Genomic DNA, 10,275 nt, shown 5'->3' with positions numbered 1-10,275 from the left:
TTTTTTTTTTTTTTTTTTTTTTTTTTTTTTTTTCTTTATAGGGTATGCAGTGCAGTCCTGAACCTAGCGGCACGTTCTTAAAGGCAAAGAGTACCAACTGTTTAGCAACTGCTGCATAACGTACACAAACAGCCCACAACATGTCAGAACATATGGCCTGGAGAACAGCCCCTCTCCTGGCAGGGGGACAGGACCCGGGGTCCTGGCGGATCTTTTTTTTCCCTGGGAAATATTTATGCACATCATAATTTAAAAAAAGAAAAAACAAGTTGAACGCATGGCTCCCTAACTGAATGCTTCTGCTGAGAAAAGTGGAAGAACAACTTTTAATCAAATTCATCCATTCTGCTACTCCACACAATTTACAAGGAAAACACTCTTACGTGATGTATTCCGAAAAAAAGTGACTCGTCCTAATAAAAATTCACAGTCAACCAGTTTTCCATAACCAACACAGCGAAGGTATTCCTTTTCTGGAGCTATTGCATAAAGGCTAAAAAGCAGCATTTAAAGGGATCTCAATATAACTTACTTTCATAATAAAAAAAAATATCAGAGTATTAAGACTTACTATGATTTTCTAGTATGTAGCTTTTCAAAAATACCTGTATTAAAGTTACGAAATCTTTAGAATTGCAAAATATTCACTAGTACTTATCTGAGCACTAAGCATCGCTTTACAAACCCAGAACTAAGACAATGCAGTGAGCTCTTGCTGCCGCCATATGCATCACATAATTTTAGTGAAATATTTAAATTTATACATAATTATCCTCCACTCTACATAGAGAAACTATTGTTTGGGATGCAATCACAAAAATGAGATTTTAATTATAAAAACATTTCAGACCCCTCTGTCACTTGCTCTTCAGATACCAAAACTTCTCTCCCCACTAAAAAACCCCTTCACCTCCCAATATAACCACAGATTTTAATATTAAGTACAAAAATATCACATCCCCTACGCTCCCTCCCCTGCAAGGAAACTCCTGCCCATCTCATCACAGAAATCACACAACTGGCAAGCACTCCAGCTTTACGCGTGGAGAACACTTTTTGTATCTATTGCACATTTCTGCAATAGAAATAAAAGCGTCTGGGATCAGCTCTTAACCATCCTCTCTCTATATGTTTTACATTATTATAACATTTAAAATCATGCCATTGTATTAGGCCACAAGTCATTCATTCTCACTGGGCCATTTGTAAACCTTGTAGACATATGCACACCTGGTCTCCCCAAATGAATGAAAAATGGTATTTAATCTCAAGTTATCTTGCCTTGTGTTGCTTACATAGCTGCCCAGTGAGGAAGGGACAATTATTTTTTTAATTATTTTTTTAAAAAATCTGACACACTACAAGCTATTATCATGAATACACCTGACATTCCAGGGATTTTTATATATGCACACACACATTATAGGTACACTTGTGTATATATGTACACACACACATATATAAACACATCGTAGAGTGATACGGTGTTGGAAGGGACGTCTGGAGATCATCTAGTCCAAGCCCCCTGCCAAACCAGGTCCACCCAGAGCAGGTTGTCCAGGTTTTGAATGTCTCCAGCTAAGGAGACTCCACCACCTCCCTGGGCAGCCTCTGCCAGGGCTCAAAGTAAAGAAGTTCCTCCTCATGTTTAGATGGAACTTCCTATGTTCAAGTTTGTGCCTATTTCCTCTTGTCCTGTCACTGGGAACCCCTGAAAAAAGACTGGCCCCTTCCTCTTGACACCCTCCCTTTCAGTATTTATAGGTGTTGATCAGATCTTCCCTCAGTCTTTTCTTCTCCAGGCTAAAAAGACCCAAGTCCCTCAGCCTCTCCTTGTGAGAGAGATGTTCTAGGTCCCTCATCATCTTTGTAGCCCTCTGCTGTACCCTCTCCAGCAGTTCCCTGTCCTTCTTGAACTGGGGAGCCCAGAACTGGACACAGTGCTCCAGATGGGGCCTCACCAGGGCAGTGTAGAGGGGGAGGACAAACTCACATACATACATACATATATATTTTTAAAAAATGGAACTATTGGTGAGGCCAAATGATCTCTCAGAGTGACATTAGTTATCAGCTGCAGAAAGAGGAAAAAAGGAAGCATTCCAACACAGGAATTCTCAAATAAGTTGGGAAATTTCTAGGCTGCTTCCAGCACCCCTTCCTAGGCCTTACCATCAACCTACCAAGAGACACTTGAAACCTATAAACAGCTTTCCCAACAAACACTTCCAGTGTTGTTAAACATTTCTACAGCACATTTCTCTGCAGAAGCTGTCCTATCAAGGAGGGCTAAAAGAGAACCTGAAACCATGTCATGGAAGCTGGATACTGAAGAACATTCCCGGAATCAACAGGGAAAAGCCCTGCATTGACAGAGACTTCCAACTGTGCATGACTTGTTGCAGATTTACAGTATAATTGCCTAAAGACCACATGTTTGATCTTTCCTCCAACATATTTTATTCTCTTATTTTCAGATTGCTTTTAGGGTTTTTTTCATTAGTAATTACAATAGAATCACAGAACCATAGAATAGCCTCAGTTGGAAGGGACCTGCAAAGATCATCAAGTCCCACTTCTGACTCCACACAGAGCAATCTAAAGGTTAAACCATGTATCACGTATGGTAAACCATGCTGTGTTGTCCAAATGCTTCCAGAACACCGATCAGCTTGGGGCCATGACCACTTCCCCAGGAAACTTGTTACTGTGCTCGACCACTGTCTCAGTGAAGAACTTTATCCTAATATCCAATCTGAACTTCCCCGGACACAGCTTTAAGCCATTCCCCCATGTTCTACCACCAGATACCAGAGAGGAGAGACCAGCACCTCCCTCCTCACCTCTGCCCCTCATGAGGGAGCTGTAGACACCAATGAGGTCACCCCTTGATGTCTTCTTCTCTAAGCTGAACAAACCTAGTATCCTGAGCCGCTCCTCCAAAGTCATGCCCTCTAGTCCTCTCACCATCTTTGTTGCCCTCCTTCAGACACATTCTGGTATTTTTATAACCTTCATTGTGGACCCCAAAACTGCACACAAATCTTGAGGTGAGCTCTCTCAATACAAGTCAGATATCAGACAATACAAGTCTGATAAGGCACTGATTCACTTCTAAAGCTTGGAATCTTAAGATGTATTTTTGAAATTATTTCTACATCTTAGAGCTATAAAGGAAGTCAGACTTTGCCTTCCTTGGTTCTCCTGAAATGGCTCATGTAGATTGAGCTTTCCGAACTCCCAACTGCTGAAAATAGGGGTGGAAGAAGTAACCCAGGCACAAAACACCTACGTTATCATCCATACCACTGTCCTCTCAAAGGGAGTCCAAGATCAGATGTTTCTAAGGAGGGCTAAAAGAGAACCTGAAACCATGTCATGGAAGCTGGATACTGAAGAACATTCCCGGAATCAACAGGGAAAAGCCCTGCATTGACAGAGACTTCCAACTGTGCATGACTTGTTGCAGATTTACAGTATAATTGCCTAAAGACCACATGTTTGATCTTTCCTCCAACATATTTTATTCTCTTATTTTCAGATTGCTTTTAGGGTTTTTTTCATTAGTAATTACAATAGAATCACAGAACCATAGAATAGCCTCAGTTGGAAGGGACCTGCAAAGATCATCAAGTCCCACTTCTGACTCCACACAGAGCAATGTATCACGTATGGTAAACCATGCTGTGTTGTCCAAATGCTTCCAGAACACCGATCAGCTTGGGGCCATGACCACTTCCCCAGGAAACTTGTTACTGTGCTCGACCACTGTCTCAGTGAAGAACTTTATCCTAATATCCAATCTGAACTTCCCCGGACACAGCTTTAAGCCATTCCCCCATGTTCTACCACCAGATACCAGAGAGGAGAGACCAGCACCTCCCTCCTCACCTCTGCCCCTCATGAGGGAGCTGTAGACACCAATGAGGTCACCCCTTGATGTCTTCTTCTCTAAGCTGAACAAACCTAGTATCCTGAGCCGCTCCTCCAAAGTCATGCCCTCTAGTCCTCTCACCATCTTTGTTGCCCTCCTTCAGACACATTCTGGTATTTTTATAACCTTCATTGTGGACCCCAAAACTGCACACAAATCTTGAGGTGAGCTCTCTCAATACAAGTCAGATATCAGACAATACAAGTCTGATAAGGCACTGATTCACTTCTAAAGCTTGGAATCTTAAGATGTATTTTTGAAATTATTTCTACATCTTAGAGCTATAAAGGAAGTCAGACTTTGCCTTCCTTGGTTCTCCTGAAATGGCTCATGTAGATTGAGCTTTCCGAACTCCCAACTGCTGAAAATAGGGGTGGAAGAAGTAACCCAGGCACAAAACACCTACGTTATCATCCATACCACTGTCCTCTCAAAGGGAGTCCAAGATCAGATGTTTCTTATACCTCACTGTTTGATATTCTGTTCCAATGAAACTCTCTCAAAAGCAATGAACACCCCAATTGCATCAACACAGGTTTTTCCAGCATACCTAAAAATTCCCCAGCTTCCCCAGACCTGGGCTGACCCAGCCTGGCAGGTCTGCACTGGACACTGCCATGTAGATGCACCAACCTTAGGTCCCTACAGAAGAACGAACTGCCCAACAGATGTATATTAAGAGTATATTACACTAACGTGATGAGACTAAATCATGATTTAGCTCCATCATCTCACTATCATCTCACAGACAGATCCTGTCATATTTTAAAACACTAGACCGGAAGGAAACAAAGACCTCATATGTTAATCCTCACAAGTAACACTAAAAATTAGGAGTTTACAGAAGCAACCAGGAATCATAAAAGAGATTTTTGCAGGATTTCAGATCATATGAGCACTGAGACCCCATTCTATCCCTTCGCACAGATGCATTTCTCTCAGACACCAGTGCTACACGAAACACATAGGCTTCTCTGGTGACAGATCATGAAATTGTACAGAGAGCTACAAAAAGGAAAAATAGAAGTATTACTGCTACATAATTTCCCCTCATTCAACTTTTTACGGAAGGAGGAAACAGCCCTGTAAACTCAAAGTCTACACACATTTTTTCAAACGTCTGTGGAAACAATCCTTCCCAAAGAATGCAACTTGCTCTCAACAAATATTCTGTCCTCTACGTTTCCACAGCTCTCCTCAAAGGTTTAGATATTATGCAAATATTGAAGTTAAACGGAGTTTATTTTCACAGATTTCACATAAAGTTGCTCTAGTCACCAGCTGTAAAGGCACGCTCCATCTTTAGGACAGATGTGCACTATTTATTTACCAAGGGAAATGTCAGCAAAATATTCTCACTTTAGGCCAAACTTACTTTTTTTAGAACAACTCTGATAACTTTTAATCATTAATTGCAGTGAAAGCTGTAAAGTTCCAAAGAACCTTGTTACACAATACCACAGAGAAACCCCATGCCATATAAAAATGCTTACAAAAAAAAAAATCTCAATAAAAAAATATTATAATCAGTATCCCGAATGGATGAAGAAAATGAGAATATGGCCATCACAACCAGAAGACCTCATAGAAAATGGTTTGTTTCTGCAAAATGTTCTAGATGAGGCGCTTGGTGAACTCAGTTATCAGTCCAGAGAAGCAGTGGCAGCCACAGCACAGAAATCCACCTTGTAACAAAACAGGATCAAGCATCCCTATGAACTCCATAGAGGACATTAAAGCCTGCTGCCATTTAGGGAGAAACAGGAAAACTTGGATGTTACATTTAAATAGCAGAACAGCAAGTTCTTGTAAACAAACCATCTGACTAGTCCCTGTGTTTAAAAGCACTAATTGTTTTCACAAACTGATCCGCCAAATTGCAACTTTTGCTGCCTTTCTCAAGGCTCCTTAGAGTTGCTACAAGTTGAGGAAAGAAATGAGGAGACTGCAAGGAGGGGAAAGCCTCAGAAATAGGCAGGCTGTGGGAGAAAAGGAAAAGAAAAAGCTTCTTTTCTGACACAGGCATATTGCCATTTTAAAAAGAACAGTCTTACCACAATCTTTGTTAATATTTATACTTGAGTCGTGGTATTTTTCAAAATACTTCTCAGAAAAAACACAGCCACATAGTTTTAGTAGACCAAAAAGTCTGGTGCATCAGGCTCTGTCCCACCAGTTTTAACTGGAAAAAAGCAAATACAAGAGAAGCAGCGTGTGTGGACACACTAGTACTCTTTCGTCTTTCTCAAGGACAGAAAGAAGATATATTGCAGATTTTTGCTGTAAGGACCAATTAGCAAGGACAGAGGTTGCGATAATACCTGACTGATTTACTCTTTGCAACACATGTAGAACTGGACCACACAACTACTACTCATTAGTATTTGCAAAGCAAACAGTGACAGTGTAATAGCCCGTGTAGTTGTTCTGGGCTTTTTTTAGGACTACCCTCTTGAAAAATCAGAGACTAATAAACATTATAAACCAGCACGGTCTAGAATTTGTCTTTGTTCCAGACACATCGGTAGAAAAGTTTACCAATAAAAAAAAGAAACCGCAACATCTTGGCAGGCATCTTTATCTCCTTTATACAGTGGAGTTACACACAGTGACACGGCCTTTTCAAAGCGTGCCGTGGCCAGCTTCACAAAGTCCACCCACTCTGATAACAAACAAATGACATCAGGAACAACACGAAGGAGTCGATGCCTGGCAGCAGATCGCTAGCTCTTCCTGCTCCCCTCTGTGACTCTGGATAAGGGTACTGCAAGCCTGAGTTAATATTTTGACATTTCAAGAGGGGGGGAAAAAAAAAAGAGAAGTACTAAATATTTTACTTCTTCACCCCGTGGTACAAAGTCCATTCCTTGCTCACTGTTAGAGAACAATTTCCTTCCAAACAGTGATTAAGATAGAACATACATACACAAAAACATTCCCTTCAAATATCCATCTGCCCACCTTGCCTGACTAACAGGTTTGGTGAATATACTAAACATGCAAAAATATAAGAATTGCTGTTTCTGTTTGAAAACATAATTGTGTGGTCAGTATTGGTGGGTGTATTCGCTTTCTCACACAGCTGCTCAGCTGTGACAGCACCTATTCAAAATACCAAGACCCAGTTCAACTCTCTCCTCTGTCTCTGGAGATTTAAACCCACCTCCCCTTCCTCCTAGGAGGCTTTCCCGCATTTTATTACACAGTTGTTTAAGGAAACCCATGCAGAGTGTTTGGAATAGGAATGTCAACTCAGGACTCCAGCCTCCTACACAAAATTCTCTACCATTAAGCGAGAGCATTGCAGGTCCCTTTGGAAAGAAAAAGAAGAAATTTTGAAGGAGGGACTGGGAATCCCACTTCAGGAAGCTCACTATTTAAATCCCTGGCCCTTCTCCCAGCAGACGTGTACGTGAACTTCCTCAGGAAAAGATGGGAACTGAACCCAGCTCTGCCACACCCTGGAAGAATACGTTCACTAACCTGATCCCAGATACAGACAGACATCACCATCTCTGCCTGCCTTGCTTAACCTGATCCCAGATACAGACAGACATCACCACCTCTGCCTGCTTTGCTTAAAAATAAAAAGGAAAAAGAAAAAAAGGAAAAAAAAAAAAAGAAAGAAAAAAGCAGAGGACACATTATTTATGAGTTTATTTTTTTTTAAAGGGCTCTGAGCTTCTACTTTTGAGAAGGAACATCAGCTGCATATCATAACCTTTCCAGAGAGCTGAGTGAGACACACTTGGCTCCTGAACGGGTGGCAACTTAAAATACCTTCTTGTCTTTTTTGCTTCCTACTTTCTAATTTACATGACTCTACACTCCATATGCTGTTTTTACAAGATCCTGTTTTGAGACACAGAATTCTCACATCCCTAAGATGCTATTCCATGAGGTCCACACACCTTGAAACCTATAGCTCTCAACTTCCACATTGCAACTCCTAACGTATGTCAGTGTGGACTTAAGAAATCTCACCATTGATGAGATTTCTCTTCATTATTTCCTCACTTCAACCACGACTGGAAACACTCAGGATATGTTACTTATGGATTTACCCATTTCAAATCCTGGCATCTTAAAGAAAATGATGAGCCCCGCTGTGTCCTTCCATCAGGAGCACAAGCAAAATCTGCCTGCTAACAGAGCAAAAATCCTAACAGAATTCTTATTTTATCTTCACCTTATGATACAAGAGTTGCTACTGAACTTGTTGCTTGGCTTTCAGTCCCAGATAACAGTGCAAAATATACAGAACATCTAATGGACTGGCACAGCTAAGCATAAAACAGAAGATACAGAACAAGTGGGCAGTCTCCTGTGCTCAGCAGAGAACAATCTTTCACTAGTTGCAAAAGCTGAGCAGGTGCAGAAACCTGGCCAGCTGAACTTCTCAGAAGGGAACGAGATGATGAGAGGAGACAGGCCACAAGAGGCCTGTAGAGAAAAGAAATGTAGTTTATCTTTGATGAAACAAAAAACCAGGGAAGCCCCGTGGGAGAGACAGGAAAGATCAGGCATAAGGCAGTCCAGTTGAAATTTGGTCTCTTAATCTTTAACACTGAGCTCCACAGCATACAGTCATAATGTTTTGACCACTGCAAAACAATTTCATGAACTTAAGGAAACAATTATCACCTAGGTTAGACACAGATCTCAATGTTATGTAAACACCCTATGAGCAAAAAGTAAATCTCAGTTAGAAAGACACTTTGTCTTTCTAACTAAGGAACTCATTAAGACTACACTAAGAATGCAGTGGAAAAAAAGCAAGAGTTTTATATTTTCACTAGTAAAATTCTTGACCTTTGAAAATTAAGGCTAAAAGTATTCCTTTAATCAGCTCTGATTTTTGATACATTTATTAACATAGCCATAATAGGTCATTTTTTTTGCATTCCAATCATCATATTTTTAGAAATAAAGCAGAGTAACTCCCATTTCCTGTTCTTCCCTTACTTATGCATACGCTGTTGAATCACTAACTGCAGCTACCACCCAGGACTGATGCCACAGCATTTCACAAGCTCCACTTGCATCAGCCTTGAAAATTTTCACTTGAAGAGCCAGCTCAGAATTACCATCCGCTACTTCTGAAGCTGAAGCAACAATATCCCGCATCAAAAATGTCTCAAGTCAAACTGGCTGCTCTCAGAATCACTGTTCCAAAGCAGCTGTGACTTATCTGGATCACCCCTGTTTTTTCAACTGTCTGTAACTGCAAAAATGTTTAAAAATAGCTCTCAGGTAATTGTCCTCTATTAGGTAATTCCAATGCGTTGTGCTGCTCCTGTCATCATGTTACATCATTTGAATTCCACGTGGTGTTCTGAAAATGAGAGTTACACAACACTGTGCTCATCTATATATTAATGTTCAATCCATTACTTTAACTCTAGGATCCAAGCGACCAACCTGCCGAGGCCGTGTTCCTATACCGACAAAGTCTTAAGCGTTTGGGATTTTTATGTGACCTAATCCTCACCTTTTGAGCATTTAGTCCTAATGGCACAACAGTACCAGAAAAACAAGTTATTACAGTTTCTGCATACTCTTGCAACAGGCCATAAACCAAAGTATGCCCGGATGGAAGAATCAAAGACGCCTCATAAAATAAAATCACCTGTCTCTTGTTTTCTAGAGAAAGACTTATCTTAAAATAAACCTAAGAATAAAAATAAATAAATCCTGGTAGACAATCAATGAAAGGAGCCGCAGTTATGCTAGTAACCAGCACACGTAAATTCTTGGCTCGCCTTTCTAAGGGTATGAAACACAAGTAGTTAATATGTACTTTGATTAATCTCATCATCCAGCATGAGCCAAACTTAACAGAAGGATGGACTTTGCAAAGATCTTAACTACCTACAAGATTCATGAAAACAGGCAACCAGATAAATTAAGAAAAACCTACCAAATTTAGTGCCCCCCACCAATGAAAAAACTGCTCTGTTTGCATACCAATATTAGACACCAGAGAATCCACATGGCTAAAAACTGCTCTAAATACACTAACCGTGAGAAAAACTTCAACACAAACTTACATCTGATTAGACTCAGACAGCCAAAGCCACAGAAAACAAGGCTTCACCAGTGGTGCTGGCTTAAAATTTCAGCTCACGCTGGTCCATCACCGGAGGAGCTTGAACTCACATGTAGAGATTTGCCTCCCAGTTCTATACTGATTGGGATTCCAGAACAGATTTCCAGAGGTAATTCAGGCATCTGCAATATTTGCAACTAAGCGTCTGAAAATTTTGGGATCACGTAAAACAGCTGCATTTAGCACTTCCAAGAATCCGACCACGCACTTCCCCCCAAACAGTCACGGCATC

The 10,275-nt window shown here is 40.7% G+C and overlaps 1 protein-coding gene across 1 annotated transcript in view; it reads right to left on the bottom strand.

The window, feature by feature from the left end:
• The window catches only part of LOC106897508 (intersectin-2-like), a gene marked incomplete at its 3' end in the record, with an annotated part of 47,437 nt that extends 37,431 nt beyond the window's left edge, over positions 1 to 10,006 (bottom strand). Inside the window, exon 1 of the mRNA XM_014958180.1 lies at positions 9,985 to 10,006. The remainder of the gene's footprint in view (positions 1 to 9,984) is intronic.
• Positions 10,007 to 10,275: the final 269 nt, after the last annotated feature.

Source organism: Calidris pugnax, unplaced genomic scaffold (assembly GCF_001431845.1).
Source record: "Calidris pugnax isolate Ruff unplaced genomic scaffold, ASM143184v1 scaffold276, whole genome shotgun sequence".
Classification (NCBI taxonomy): domain Eukaryota; kingdom Metazoa; phylum Chordata; class Aves; order Charadriiformes; family Scolopacidae; genus Calidris; species Calidris pugnax.
The sequence above is the reverse complement of the archived record's forward strand: the minus strand, read 5'-3'. Positions and strand labels throughout refer to the sequence as shown.